The sequence below is a fragment of the Periplaneta americana genome, chromosome 15 (assembly GCF_040183065.1).
Source record: "Periplaneta americana isolate PAMFEO1 chromosome 15, P.americana_PAMFEO1_priV1, whole genome shotgun sequence".
Lineage (NCBI taxonomy): Eukaryota > Metazoa > Arthropoda > Insecta > Blattodea > Blattidae > Periplaneta > Periplaneta americana.
The window spans coordinates 157,457,343-157,472,776 of NC_091131.1; positions in this window are offsets into that span (position 1 = coordinate 157,457,343).

The following is a 15,434-nucleotide window of genomic DNA, read 5'->3' on the forward strand; positions in this document are numbered from 1 at the left end:
AGGACAGGATATCTTTACCTCCATAGAAGAAACCATAAATTCAAAAAGACTATCATTGGGAAATTTGATATCAGTTATTACAGATGGTGCTCCTGTACTAGTTGAGGAATCTACAGGGTTTGTTGACTGTAATGAGTTTTATAGTTAAATCGACCATATCCATAATGATCGATTCTTCTGTTTTGTTTTGTTTATGTATCCAAGGTATTTGTTTATGTAACCAGGTAGCTAGATTTATATGTTGAATAAAGCCAACTTTGGTTCTATAGATTGCAACTTTATTACAATTTATTCGACATATATAAAACAAATATTTTACTGATTAAATTCTATTAAGATATGTACTTTAACGAATTTAATAAGTAAAAGGAGAAGAAGAAAGAACATGGAGAAATTTTTGCGTCCAGAACGACTGGATTTGGACCCTGCATCGCAATCATCATCTCAGGAATGGGCGTACTGGAAGACTACTTTTACTAATTTCTTGGCAGCCAATGCAGGAGAACAACTTACAGAAGAGCTGAAACTTCAGCTGTTAATAAATCACATAATTCCTAAAGTTTATTCATTTATAAGAGATTGTAACAACTATACGGCAGCTATAGTTTACCTTGACTCTGTGTTTGTAAAACCCACGAATGAAATTTTTGCAAGACACCGTCTAGCTACAAGACGACAACTGCAACACGAAACTGTAGATGAATATCTGCAAGCACTTAAACTATTGGGGAAGGACTGCAAGTTTAAAGCAGTTTCAGCAGAAGAAAACGCAAATGAATGTATCCACGATGCTTTTATTACTGGACTATTATCATGTCCGATTAGACAACGTCTTTTAGAAAATATTACATTAAAATTAGATGAAGCATTTTCCCAAGCACGAGCCTTGGAGATGGCTTTCAGACAATCAGAAGAATATGGGTATAATTATGTGTCATCAGTCAGTGCAGCATCAAATAATGTGCAAGAGATAAGTAAGGAGTCTAATGAATCACATCATCCTGATAGTGTACTAGCCATTGCGCAAAATCAATTTAACAAGTGTTTCTTCTGTGGTTTCAATCGTCACATGAGAAGTAATTGTCCCGCTTTAAATGCTATTTGTAATACTTGCAAGAAGAAAGGACACTTTGCTAAGATATGTCAATCTAAATGGAAAGTTTATGATGCTGTAACAGCTGCAACAGATGGAAACAATAAACTTTCAGATGCTTACATTAGTTTGAGTCGTACTCTCTGTGGGGCTTCAACTACTTTTTTAAATAAATCTATCTTACTAGTTAAAATTAATGGAGTGCAAGCTAAAGCTCTCATTGATACAGGAAGTACCACCAGCTTCATTAACAGTTCCTTAGTAAACAGGCATAATTTTGAAACGACACCTGCTAATGTGCAGATTGCAATGGCATCATCAGTACTCATGTGAGAGATAGCTGTAATGCTACTATAGAACTTGATGATCACATTTATCGAGATGTCGTGCTATTAATTATGGATGACTTGTGTGCTGATATGATATGATATATTTCGTCACAGCACTTCTTTACATGTAATGGTGTACCTCACATTTCTGTATCCGGTGCCACCATTAACATATTATTACAATAACACATTATTTGCAGTACACGTCTACACCAATACTCCCAATTACACTATGTACCTTTTTTCTTATTTGGTCAAACTCCCCTTCAGTATTTCTCTTATATTTCATTTGCTATTCTCTATTTGTTCCTTAATCAATATTCCATACTACTTTCACACCCCCTTTATCCCCCAACTACTATTGACTAAAATCTCCAATTCAATTTATCTCTATAAATTATCATATTGCTCAACACCCATACATTTAATTATTTGTCCTATTTGTTCTTTGACCTTTTCTCCTATCTTTCTCCTTATATTCATTTACTGTTCCAACGTTCAAATGTTAGTACTAATTTTATGCTGTCACTTGTTCACTTCTCTTAACCCTTTCTCACTATTTTCTCTCATTCCTATTTGCGCTCACTTTCACTTTCTCACTATTCTGCTTACACTTAATCCATTGTCACTATTCTCGCTTCCTATAAATAGCCTCCTTATATTTTATTCTACACGTCTGCTTATACACTTTCTCTCTCCCCTATACTTCTCGATCTTTTCCAGTTTCACTTTATTTGCACTTTTTGATCACATCCACATTTTTTTAAACGTATCAAATATCTCTGCTATATCCTTTATTTCTTCTTCTATTCCTCTTTTATTTTTTCCCCCCATGCTTTCACTTTCACATACTAGATTCCACTTACACTCGCACCCTTATTCTTTTCACTACTTTCTGCCCTATCATTTCCTGACTCTTGGTTTCTCTTTTTATCACCACTCGTCTTTTTTCTAGCGCCCGTGTTTCTTGTTCCGTTATTGTCTGCATTCCTTCTGGAGTGCGCTAACCTTACCACCATCGTATGTAGACTAGGAATCCGCTTACGCTGCATGCTGTTACTGTTTTCTTCTCCTTGTCATGTCATCATCTTTACACTTCCTCGTACGTCAGTATGTGGGTTCCTGAACTCATTACTATTCACTTCTGTTACCATGTGTTGATGTGTGCTGATATAGTACTTGAGCATGATATACTCAAACTTCATTCTTCTATTGAAATTGCTTTTGGAGGACCTCATGAACCCCTTTATGTTTGTGGGCTTGCTACTGCTTCCATATCGCCTGATTATTTTCTAATCTCACTCAGGATTGTCACCCTATTGCTATAAAGTCTCGTAAACATTCACGAGAAGACAACAAATTCATAGAATCTGAAATCGCCAAACTTTTAAGTGAAGGCATAATTGAAAAGAGTACATCGCCGTGGAGAGCACAAGTTCTTGTTACTTCGAGTACTAATCATAGGAAGCGAATGTTGTTGACTATTCAGAAACCATAAATAAATTTACACTACTTGATGTGTACCCTCTTCCTAGTATTGAAAGCATTGTTTCAGAAGTAGCTAAATATCAATATTTTAGTACTGTCGATTTAAAGAGTGCATATCATCACATCAGATACCATTGTTGAACATGAGCGATCTTATACAGCTTTTGAAGCTTGTGGACAACTTTATCAATTTCTGCGAATTCCATGGAGTGGCATGTTTCCAGAGGGTGATTAATTCAATTATCAGTAATGAAAAACTAAATGGAGTATATGCTTACTTAGACGATTACTGTGTGTGGTACTAGTCAACTAGATCATGATAAAAACTTGAGAAAGTTTCTTGAAGCTCTAAAGAAATATGGCCTTACTCTCAATGAAAGCAAATGTAAATTCTCTACTAAATCCATTAACCTCCTAAGTTATCAAATTATAAACAACACTATTAAATCTGACTAGGTTATTTTACGACGCTTTATCAACAGCTTAGGTTATTTAGCATCTGAATGAGATGAAGGTGATAATGCCGGTGAAATGAGTCCGGGGTCCAGCACCGAAAGTTACCCAGCATTTGCTCATATTGGGCTGAGGGAAAACCCCGGAAAAAACCTCAACCAGGTAACTTGCCCCGACCGGGAATCGAACCCGGGCCACCTGGTTTCGCGGCCAGACGTGCTAGCCGTTACTCCACAGGTGTGGACTATTATTAAATCTGATCCTGATCGTATTCGTCCTTTACTGGATCTACCTATTCCTAAAGATCAACAGTCACTAAAAAGAGCAATTGGGATGTTTTCGCACTATGCTAAATGGGTACGAAATTTTTCTGATAAAATACGACCCTTAATACAATGCAGAGAATTTCCTATTCCTATTCATGTTTGTACTGCCTTCAAGGAAATAAAATCTGATATCACCAAGTCAGTTGTAGTCTCTGTAGAAGAAGGAGTTCCATTCTTGGTTGAGACTGACGCTTCTGATTTTGCTATAGCTGCAATTTTGTCCCAGTCTGGAAGGCCAGTAGCATTCTTTTCTAGAACCCTTTCTGAAAGTGAACGTCGCCATTCTGCTGTAGAGAAAGAGGCTTACGCTATTGTTGAATCACTGCGAAAATGGAAGCATTACCTAATAGGACGCCCATTTCTGCTGTTAACCGATCAAAAGTCAGTATCTTTCATGTTTAATTGTACTAAACATGGAAAAATAAAAAATGAGAAGATTGAATGCTGGAGATTAGAATTATCATGTTACAAATTTGATATTGTCTATCGTCCTGGAAAGGATAACACAGTAGCTGATATATTATCCAGAGTCTGCTCATCCTCATCTGCTAGACTTCCTACTCTTTATCAGCTTCACCAGTCTCTCTGCCATCCTGATGTAGTGCGAATGGCACATTTTATTCGTTGTGGCAACTTCCCGTATTCCTTAGAAGATGTCAAGAAGATGACTGCATCATGTCCGGTGTGTGCAGAAATTAAACCTCATTTCTACAAAGGAGAAGATCAACTAATTAAAGCAATATCACCTTTCAAGCGTCTGAATATAGATTTTAAAGGGCCAATACCTTCAAAAACTAGCAATGTATACTTACTCACAATTGTCGACGAGTATTCCAGATTCCCATTTGCATTCCCTTGCAGTGATGTTTCAACTTCGACGGTCATACACAGATTATCAACTTTATTCTCGATTTTTGGGAGTCCGTCATTTATCCATTCTGATCGAGGCTCTGCTTTTATGTCGCAGCAACTTAAACAGTATCTTTGTTCACAAGGAATAGCAACTAGCCGCACTACAGCATATAATCCCCAAGGGAATGGACAAATTGAGAGATATAATGGAATAATTTGGAAGACTATAGAACTGACCTTAAAATCTCGAGGTCTTCCAGTTGTACAATGGGAGACTGTTCTTCAGGAATCCTTAAATGCTATTCGATCTCTGTTATGTACAGCAACTAACACAACACCACATGAACGTATGTTCTCACACTCCAGACGCTCTGCAAATGGATCTATGCTACCGACATGGTTGACAACACCGGGAACAGTATTCATGAGAAGAAACGTTCGTGCAAGCAAGTTCAATCCATTAGTTGAAGAAGTTCAGTTGATAGAGGCAAACCCTACCTATTCTTATGTCCGAACATCTAATGGAAGAGAGATGACTGTATTGAATCGACAACTTGCTCCGAAAGAACAGATGTCTGTTTTTGAGGAGAGGGATGAAATTCAAAAGGAAGACTTCGAAAATTATGACAACCAGAATACAGCTATTTCTAAATCTTCACAAAGCCCGAGAATAACAGAAAGGAGTGATTCCAATTTGAATGAGTCTTATGGAAGAAATGGCGAGACTAAGTCAAACGAGAACAATATACCGGTATCTCGTTCTGGCAGAGTAGTGAAACCCCCGAGTTACTTACTGGACTATATTCAATACTGATCTGGGGGAGAATGTAATGAGTTTTATAGTTAAATCGACCATATCCATAATGATCGATTCTTCTGTTTTGTTTTGTTTATGTATCCAAGGTATTTGTTTATGTAACCAGGTAGCTAAATTTATATGTCGAATAAAGCCAACTTTGGTTCTATAGATTGCAACTTTATTACATTGACAGATTGAAAACTAAATTTAAGTCCATGGACATGACCATGTTCATACCAATCCACTACCTTATTCACAGGAAGCATTGTGCGCAAAAACGTAAAATTAACCAATTTAATGGAAATCATTATAAAAACAACCAATTTCATAAGGATAAACGCTTTAATTCCGAGCATCCTTAGAATTGCATCATACCGATATTCCGTATTACTGTGAAGTTCACTGACTGAGCCACAGCAGAGCGCTCTCAAGGTTTTTAGAACTACGACAATACATCGTCTCATTTCTGAAAAATAAAAATAAATGTACCCTTCAAATCGAAGACCTGAAATGGATAGCAGATCTTGCTTTCCTAGCTGATCATGTCGAGCACGTGAACAATTTGAATCTACATCTTCAGAGTAAAATTCAATATACAAATACGAAATATACAAACACACTAAAACACACCCCAATCAAATTCTCAACACACAGATCAATTTCAGTACACACACACTATTTGACTCCACTCTTCAACACCTTTCAACAATCAAACACACCCACATAACAGGCAGAGAAGTTCGAGATGACACTGTGATCTAGTAGGCTCTGAGGATGGTGCGTGAAGCACTGAAACAGCTGTAAGCCACACAAATCTTACATAATTAACACGAGTAAGTCCACTAGTTAATCAATTAATTATATTCAAGTGTTAAAAGTAGTATACGCAAGATTCAAAATGGAGTAAAATTCAGTTGATTACAGATATGTGGAATTTAATTGTTGTACTTCAAATGAAAATCTCCGTCTGGATTGATGAACTGAAGGAAGGAAATACCCTGCTTTCTGCAGACTAAGATGTCACTACAAAAGACTCTTTTCATTGGAGAATATACTGGAGTATTATCTGATCTTCTTCAGGAAGTTAGCAGACGATTTGCAAACTTAGGCAGCCTGTTATAACTGTTATACCTGAAAATCTTGATTTGCATAATACACGTCACTGTTCGTTAACAGAAAACCACAATTTAAGTCACACGGAGTTAGTGTGCACTCGAAGTTGGTTGCTTGACGGTTGTCAGCCCACTTTGAGGTCTGTGGATATAGAGGGAAAAATTGGATCGGTGTCGGTTAGAGTTCCCGAGTAGCTCAGTGGTAGAGCGTTGGTACGTTAAACCAAAGGTCCCGGGTTCGATACCCGGCTCCGGAACAATTTTTCCCTCGAAATTATGTAAACAGGTAGTTGATTATTTATGTGACGTGTTTTCTTTTGTACCACCTCACCAAAGAACAATCGACTCTATCATACTTTCGACGGCCGGGTAAAACTGAATTGTTTAAGTACTGTTTACTTATTATTTATACCAACTGTTCAAAGTAAACAGAGGACCGCCGTTGCATTATTATTATTATTATTATTATTATTATTATTGTTATATGAGCATCTGAATATGAGTCCACACCTGTGGAGTAACGGTCAGCACGTCTGGCTGTGAAACCAGGTGGCCCGGGTTCGAATCCCAATCAGGGCAAGTTAGCTGGTTGAGGTTTTTTCCGGGGTTTTCCCTCAACCCAATACGAGCAAATGCTGGGTAACTTTCGGTGCTGGACCCCGGACTCATTTCACCGGCATTATCACCTTCATATCATTCAGACGCTAAATAACCTAGATGTTGATACAGCGTCGTAAAATAACCCAATAAAAAAAAAAAGCATCTGAATATGTATTTCCTTAACACTGCAGTTCTGCTTGACTCCATTTTTTACACTTGGCTTTTTTTCTTACTTATGTAAGTTCATACTTTCATTACTAGAAAGATCTAAAAACAAAAATCAAGCGAATGCCGCATACAGCTGCATCTGATGTTCAGGATACACTCTTGAACAGAACCAAGCGGAGAACGTAAACAATGGAGCTCATGCTCCGACTGCAGTTTCCAGCTCCACAACCAGTTTTGGAGCTTATAACTCTGACACTACTGTTCTAGGATCTTCTGAGCCCAGAAACGGAGTCTGATCATTATTTGTTAGTGTGTCCAGTCTGTCTGACACCGCGATGATATGAGAAAAAAAAATTACCTGATCCTAGCACACACTTATCAGAGAGAGAGACAGAGAGTGAGGGGGAGGGGAGAGGGGGAGAGAGAGAGAGAGAGAGAGAGAGAGAGAGAGAGAGGGTGGGCTCATATGCCAGATTAAGTGAAATCTGTCAATAAGCTTCTCGCAGTCATGAGCGGAGCACCAAATGCACAAAAATTGGCGGGAATTTCAAACGACTTCTCTGCACCTTCTCATTACATTCATATTTACATCAATGTTTGAAATGTAACTATCCCTATTACAATTTTTTACTTTTTTACCCTTTTTTTTTTTTTTTTTTTTTTGCAAAAAAAAAAACCTTAAGCCAATGCCATCAACGTTTTCAGAACGTGATATCCCAGAAAGTAGAGGTACGAAATGGTTTGTAAAATTTTAAATGATTTAGACATGACCAACCAAATCTGTTGTGTTAGAATGCATCAGATTTATTTAGTAACAATATTTTATTTTGTACATAAACATACAAATATCTTTATTGCAATTAACTGTTTCCTGTTTCCAGTAACATAAGATTTATAATGATGCACATGGATACGAAAATCTTCCAGTATATCAAATTAGTTTTATGTGATAACACTGCTATATATTGTAAATGAAAACTCACTTTTTACTATCTCCTGGTATTTTGAAGAAACATTTTATGGGGTGATTACTCCTCCTATTTCTGTGATTGGAATACTCCCATTTAACCCATTAATGCCCAGATAAAAAAAGGAATTCATAATCATATAATTTTATAATATTATAATTGTTACACCTTATTGGGTACAAATAAACAAAAATTTCAATTTTACCTCTTCCGGTATGGTAGATATGACCTGTATGATATAACATACGCTGGGCAGTTACAGTATCAGTTTCATACAAATACTTAATAGGCCCCTACAATGTAAGAAAGGAATTTTGAACTAATATTTGAACAATATATCTGTGTCTAATCAATTTAATTATTATTTTAGATACTTCAACAACATTTTTTTTTTTCGGTTTTCTTAATTTTATATGACATTTTAGAAAACAAGTATCAGGATGAAGATCAACATCACATTTGACGCAACAAAATTTAGCACATTTCCCATGGTAAGCACATCTGCGTCGAGTGCTTTACCAGACAACTAGGTGATCAAGTCTATAATAACATATTTCATTGAGAACTTGGTTTCTCCCTTTAGGTGTTACAGTCTTAGAAATGCCCATTAGTGGTGTTGCAAGCAATGACTTTACAATTTGTCTTGTGAATTCCAGCAAAGATATTGCCTTCTGATATTGTCTATAAAGCATCCACAAGTTGACTACTGATCCGTTGATATAAAATCTGGTAAGTGGCCAGTACCATTTCTTGGACCATAGTCGAAGTCGATAGAGTCCTCTCAATTTGCCAAACATGCCCACACCACCCATACACGCATTATACATTTTTATAACTCTCGGTTGTTGAACAATGATTTTTCTCTTATCCTTAGTTCTCCACTGTGAGCATGAGCCTAAAGAAACTACATCTAGTGTTGCTGCATTTGTTGCTATAGTGACCTGAGCATTGTCATTCCATCGTCAGATTACTAGATATGTCTTTGATGGCATGGCAAGTACCTCTTTGGAGGTGCCTTTTCAATTCTATCAGCTGTTATAATTCAAAAGCACGTGATATTTACTGCTGAACATTTTTACAATAACCCAAAGGAAGTGAAATAATTGTCTATAAACAGTTTACTGTCATCAGGTAGCAATCCAACAAAAAGCATCTATGTAATAGCATTTCCTAAAGTCACCCCTGGTCCTCGTTCGACTCTCCCTATATACGGTTCGAACTTTATAAGGTACCCTGCAGGCATCGTCAAGCACGAAGCTTATACCCAAATGTGAATGTTTTTCATCGTATGAATTGCTTGATACTATGATGAAAAAAATATGGTTCCATTGTTTCGTCAACTGAATATGAATTTGGAACAATGTCAACCATGTTCTGGAACATTTCATTTAGACGATTGAAGAGGGGCCTAAGTTTGTATATTTTATCATTCTTGTCAATTGTGTTATTGTGACTGAAATGAAGGAAATAATGAATTGTTTCAAATTAGTTTCTGGTGATACAGTTTGCAACTAGAATGTTATGACTATCAGAACGAATCTCCCAGTACATTCTTCGCGAAGGTAATTAGAGATATCCAGACAAAAGCAAAATGCCAAGGTATTGATACATGTCTTCCATTGATCCTATGATATATGGATAACCATTCATTACGGCATATTTTACAGTTTCTCGAATTGTATGAGTAATAAACAACAGTAAGCTAAATGCCATCACTGTCTCGAGTAGCCTACTCACTCACCCTGCGCGGAAGGGATAATACGTCAGTATTCTGTAGTATACCCTTTCACCTCTTTTCAGGGGTTGGAGTTAAAACTTCACTTTTGAACACCTTTGTTCTAGGCTTATAGTTTGTAAATTTTTTGCCGTCCATTTCACACATGCTCCAAGGAGAATTCATCTAACAGAATATACAGAAAATGATATTGTTACTGCTCAGCGTATGATATATCATACCATATTCAGAAACTGAAATTGCTATGCTCTATACAAAGATACATGTACACCAAATGGCCTGAATTATTCACGAATACCTAACAAGTAATATTAGCACTAGTTTCATAATTCATGATATAATTTATATTCCAATCAAAGTTTTTTTTCCTTTAAGATCCAAACTCAAAACCTCATACCAACAAGAGAAATGATCACAGAGCATTCAACAATGCCTGAATCTTAAACCACATCCATGTACTGCCTACATGAAAAAAATTGTTAACTTGAAGTCAAAGGGAAATGAATAAAAAAATATTTCTCACACCGTATTTTTAATCATACACTGGGCATTAATGGGTTAATATGTGCAGCCATTGCAATGTAACAGAAATACTTACTTACTTACTTACAAATGGCTTTTAAGGAACCCGAAGGTTCATTGCCGCCCTCACACAAGCCCGCCATCGGTCCCTATCCTGTGTAAGATTAATCCAGTCTCTATCATCATATCCCACCTCCCTCAAATCCATTTTAATATTATCTTCCCATCTACGTCTCGGCCTCCCCAAAGATCTTTTTCCCTCCGGTCTCCCAACTAACACTCTATATGCATTTCTTGATTCGCCCATACGTGCTACATGCCCTGCCCATCGCAAACGTCTGGATTTAATGTTCCTAATTATGTCAGGTGAAGAATACAATGCGTGCAGTTCTGCGTTGTGTAACTTTCTCCATTCTCCTGTAACTTCATCGCGCTTAGCCCCAAATATTTTCCTAAGAACCTTATTCTCAAACACCCTTAACCTATGTTCCTCTCTCAGAGTGAGAGTCCAAGTTTCACAACCATACACAACAACCGGTAATATAACTGTTTTATAAATTCTAACTTTCAGATTTTTTGACAGCAGACTAGATGATAAAAGCTTCTCAACCGAATAATAACACGCATTTCCCATATTTATTCTGCGTTTAATTTCCTCCCGAGTGTCATTTATATTTGTTACTGTTGCTCCAAGATATTTGAATTTTTCTACCCCTTCGAAGGATAAATCTCCAATTTTTATATTTCCATTTCGTACAATATTCTGGTCACGAGACATAATCATATACTTTGTCTTTTCGGGATTTACTTCCAAACCGATCGCTTTACTTGCTTCAAGTAAAATTTCCGTGTTTTCCCTAATCGTTTGTGGATTTTCTCCTAACATATTCACGTCATCCGCATAGACAAGCAGCTGATGTAACCCGTTCAATTCCAAACCCTGCCTGTTATCCTGAACTTTCCTAATGGCATATTCTAAAGCGAAGTTAAAAAGTAAAGGTGATAGTGCATCTCCCTGCATCTTTAGCCCGCAGTGAATTGGAAAAGCATCAGATAGAAACTGACCTATATGGACTCTGCTGTATGTGTCACTGAGACACATTTTAATTAATCGAACTAGTTTCTTGGGAATACCAAATTCAATAAGAATATCATATAATACTTCCCTCTTAACCGAATCTAATGCCTTTTTGAAATCTATGAATAACTGATGTACTGTACCCTTATACTCCCATTTTTTCTCCATTATCTGTCGAATACAAAAAATCTGATCAATAGTCGATCTATTACGCCTAAAACCGCACTGATGATCCCCAATAATTTCATCTACGTACGGAGCTAATCTTCTCAAAAGAATATTGGACAAAATTTTGTACGACGTCAACAAAAGTGATATTCCTCGAAAGTTACCACAGTTGGTTTCGTCCCCCTTCTTAAAAATAGGTACAATTATGGACTCCTTCCATTGTTCTGGTACAATTTCCTTTTCCCAAATAGCAAGTTCAAGTTTATAAATTTCGAGAAATAAATTAAAAAATTCAAAATGTCCTCCTTAAAATGTATTCCCAGGACTAACAACTTAAACCAAGAGAACGCATGTTAATTCTCCATTTCCAGAAGTCTAAATTCAGTGGCAGAATGTTGGTAAGAAACAACGTTAGCATTCTCAGTGGAGGATAGAGTTAAAAGTGATTAACAGGAAAAAGATTGGATTGAACCCCTCTCTCTTATTACAGCTCTCTTGCTTAAATGCTAAGAAAAAGTGGTTCAGGAAAAGAGGAAAGAAACTGGGATGACTGTATAAAATTATTGAAGATAAACGAAAGTATATAAGAAATATCTCAGTACAGAAAAAGACGAAGACAAGATTGAATACCACTTAAAAAGAACAATTGCTAAATGTGAGATACGAAAATATCACAGAAAAAAAAAACTGAGGAATTTGTATCTTTCTCAGAAAATTATCTAATATGACTTCAACCACAGATATATAGCATTCTAAAATTGATGAGCAAAGAAATTAAAGAATCTGTTCGAATTATAAGATTACTCAGGACTCATAGTTAAAATATTATCAAGATTTATGGGCTCAAAAAACCTTCCCGCTTAAAATGCAGCACTCAGGAAATTTAGATACAGAACCCATCTCACTGGAAGAACTTTCCACATTCCTTAAAAGCATGAGGACTGTATAAACATAGAAATTTTCAAGTCTGCAACTCGACTATTTTTGTTAAGATTCCTAAATTTCCTAAACATGTTTTGGAATGGTGCAGCACCATCTAGTAGTTGGTCGAAATCTATTGTGATACCTATTTACAACATAGGAAACAGAAATGACTGCAATAATTATAGAGGAATTAGCTTATTAAATATTAGTTACAATTTTTTTTCCAACATGATTAAACACAAGTTAAATGAATATTATCAGGGTATCTTAGGAGAAGAACAGAATGAATTTAGGAAAGGGAGATGACACTGTGGCAGGTATTTTACAATAAAACTTTTGATAGAAAAACATAGTGAATTTAATATAGAAACACATTTTGCATTCATTGACTTCAAGAAAGCTTTTGACTAAATAAATCGCAACAAACTGTCAGAAAAATTGCCATGTTACCATATTCCACAACAAATAATTGATTGGCTTCAAATTTCTTCTGGAATGCAACAAAGAAGCCCACTTTCACCTCTTTTATTCAACATTTATGAAATGGAATAATACATGAGTTTAGATATACTAGACTTGGACATATAGTTACCAACCGAAATTTATGTTTAGATACACTAACCCATTTATGCTCACTGGGTCGTTAACGACCCAGTGATTATAATTTGTATAAATATCCCGCTAGTGTTATATTGTGACTTCTATAAATTAGGTTGGTAACTGAGAGTGTTGTCTTAAATTATAAACATCTGTGTTTGATTAGTGCTGCACCCTTACTTACTTACTTACTTACTGGCTTTTAAGGAACCCGGAGGTTCATTGCTGCCCTCACATAAGCCCGCCATTGGTCCCTATCCTGAGCAAGATTAATTCAGTCTCTACCATCATATCCCACCTCCCTCAAATCCATTTTAATATTATCTTCCCACCTACGTCTCGGCCTCCCGAAAGGTCTTTTTCCCTCCAGCCTCCCAACTAACACTATATGCATTTCTGGATTTGCCCCTATGTGCTACATGTCCTGCCCATCTCAAACGTAGTGCTGCACCCTTCACATTTTATTTGAAACTATCTCTCAGCTTACGTAACTGACTAGGATTCTGCAGCACACAGCTAATAATAATTTCTGTTTGTTGGTATGGAGTGTGGCTCATTGTCGAACTTCTGAATACGAAACTAAAACATCAAAATGTAAGTAAATCAATATATTCTGATAGCATTGTAGCAGTAATAATAATATGGCAACAATGACAATAGCTTTTTAGAGTGGGTCGTTAACGACCCAGTGGGAAAATGAGAGGTATCATATTGTCGGTTAGTAATATTTCTGTTTATATGATTCTTTTTCGTTAGTTATCATTTGTTTTTGTTTTGATATTACTAGGAAGGGACTGAATACTGTCTGAACTTGAAGCAACAGACACGAGGAGCATACCCAGAGAAATTGATGTTTATGTTGTACCACCTGTACATGGAGAAAGTGATGGAGATTCTGGAGATGAGGAGTGTAATAATCCAGACCACTTGACGAGGATATTGTTGGAAGCAGAAGCTGAGGTAAGGTTTTCAAATGAAACAAGAGACAATGAAAATGATTCCCCTGAGTCTACATTGGAGGCTACGGTATTGTTGGAAGCAGAAGCTGAGGTAGAGACTACAACTAAAACAAGAGGGGATAAAAACTATAATCAATGTACAATTTGGTAGACGATTTTCTCTTACTGTTCCCGTTCCTTTCAGTTGATTTTGTGACAAAAGTACTAATAGTCTAGCAGAAGAGAAAAAGTTGTCAAAATATAATGAGAAGTTGGTATTCGGATATTCCTTTTGAATTGGCTTCATTAGATTCATAACAACACTCTCCCCCAAATTCAAACCACCTCTATCTTCGTCCAATCGACCTTGATACAAATCAAAATGCAAACAGTAACCATCCTTAGTGCAAGCAGCCCATGCTTTGAAGCCAAAACGAATGGGTTTCCCTCATATAAACTGTTTGCAGCTGTGCCTACCGAAATAAGGAATCATGGATTCATCTACAGATATCTGTTCTTGTACTGGAGCATGTTGTATGAATGTTTCATTGAGGTTATTTATTAGTGGTCGTAATTTTCCATACTTGTCACCCTTTGGCAGATTTTGATTGTCAGCGACATGCAAATATTTAAAAATATCCTCGAACTTATTTCTTCTCATGGTTTTTGAAACCATGGTGTTGTGCATATCCTCACTTTGTTCCCATAACATGGTACTGGTATGTATCCACTTAGAAACAAAATAGAGACAAATGCATACATTTCATCGACAGATAGTTGAAATGTTGGGTCATTTTTCTGAATAGCAAACATTACCATGGATTTAACAATGTGAGTCATAATATCGTGGTTCATAAATACTTCAAAATATTCAGCTGGATGAATGTCTTTAGAAAGTGATAATGGTTGACTCGACTGGACAGGATTATAAACTGGTGGAAAATTAGGGAGGTTCTGACCCTTCTTCCACTGCGGAATATATTTTGTATTTAGTACAGATCTTGGATTATAGTTTTTATCCCCTCTTGTTTTAGTTGTAGTCTCTACCTCAGCTTCTGCTTCCAACAATACCGTAGCCTCCAATGTAGACTCAGGGGAATCATTTTCATCGTCTCTTGTTTCATTTGAAAACCTTACCTCAGCTTCTGCTTCCAACAATATCCTCGTCAAGTGGTCTGGATTATTACACTCCTCATCTCCAGAATCTCCATCACTTTCTCCATGTACAGGTGGTACAACATAAACATCAATTTCTCCGGGTATGCTCCTCATGTCTGTTGCTTC